Source organism: Suricata suricatta, chromosome 2, assembly GCF_006229205.1.
Source record: "Suricata suricatta isolate VVHF042 chromosome 2, meerkat_22Aug2017_6uvM2_HiC, whole genome shotgun sequence".
In the NCBI taxonomy this organism is placed as follows: domain Eukaryota; kingdom Metazoa; phylum Chordata; class Mammalia; order Carnivora; family Herpestidae; genus Suricata; species Suricata suricatta.
Window position 1 is genome coordinate 67,892,360 of NC_043701.1, and position 1,427 is coordinate 67,893,786.

General features: G+C 34.7%; 1 non-coding gene across 1 annotated transcript; it reads left to right on the forward strand.

Moving 5' to 3' along the window:
- Positions 1 to 770: 770 nt before the first annotated feature.
- LOC115286138 lies at positions 771 to 878 on the forward strand. Its single transcript, XR_003905895.1, has one exon. It is a non-coding gene; the product is annotated as a U6 spliceosomal RNA (small nuclear RNA).
- Positions 879 to 1,427: the final 549 nt, after the last annotated feature.

A 1,427-nucleotide genomic window follows, 5' to 3' on the forward strand; every position in this document is an offset into this window, starting at 1 on the left:
TCTTGGAATTGTTCTGAAAATTAAATTTGGGCTTATACAATGCTCTTGGTAGTGATCCATTCCTTAGATGATTCAGGTTCCTTGTGAGCATCAGTTGAGAGGTTAAGATTATATGACCACAAATAAGTTTTTTTGGGATTCCTTTATCTAATTGAACTTTCACTCACTTCTTTGTTACCTCTCTTCCAATTTGCTCCTTGTAATCTACTGAGAGCCCTGAAGGACACCTTTAAAAAGAAAAAAAAAAAACAAAAGCTAACTAAAAATTCATCCAAACACTATACAAATTGTCTACAACTGTACTGTTAAATATAGTAGCCACTATCCACATCTTAGTTTTAATTACAATTAAGAATCCAATTCTTTAGCCTTATATTTCCTGTGCTTCATAGCCACGATAGCAGGTAGCTACTATATTCAATGGTACAGAGAAATAGTCCCGTCACCACAGAATGCTCTGATGGATTGGGCTGATCTACAGTGTTCCATATTTCTGTTGTGGAATTTTAAAGATGAGTGGAATGTAGCTCTTGCTTTGATGTAATTTAAGCCTAGTGTAAAGAAACAAGATATTTTGGGGGAAATGTTTGGAAAATGTGAAAACTCAGTGGTGCAGATGATGACTATCTGAAAAACATTGGGGATTTTTAAATAAACAGCCCAGGATTAAAAGAGGAAAGAAATAACAGAGATGAACCCTAAAGTATGATTAACATTTACGATCTTCCCAGTGCATGAAGGGTAATAGGATGTACTAACTTGGGTCTACTGTGCTCACTTAGGTAGCACATATACTAAAATTGGTATGACACAGAGAGGATTAACATGGTCCCTATGCAAGGATGAAGCATTTTCTATTTTATGAAATCATGTCATTTGCAGTAACATGAATGGAACTCGAAGGTATTATGCTGAGTGAAATAAGTCAGTCAGAGAAGGACAGATCCCATGTTTTCACTCATAAATGGATCTTGAGAAACTTAAAAGAAGACCATGGGGGAAGGGAAGGGGTAAAAAAAAAAAAAAAGAAACAGAAAGAGAGGAAGGGAAACCCCAAGAGACTCTGAAGTACCAAGAACAAACTGAGGGTGGATGGGGGACTAAGGGAGAGGGCAACATGGGTGATGGGCATGGAGGAGGGCAATTATTGGGATGAGCACTAGGTGTTGTATGGAAGCCAATATGAGAATAAATTATATCCATTAAAAAAAAACCTTGGGTCTACTTGCAGAAGGAGAGAGGGGAAGATATAATTTTGTGCCCTTATTGATATTAGTATTTCAATTTTTCTTATATTATAGAATTTTTATTTTATTTAATATATTAATAATATTTAATAATATTTTAATGAAATAGACTTATTTAAAAAGAATCCTGATGTTTGTAATATTGAAAGTTTTGTCCCTCTCTCAATCTCTAAATTAATC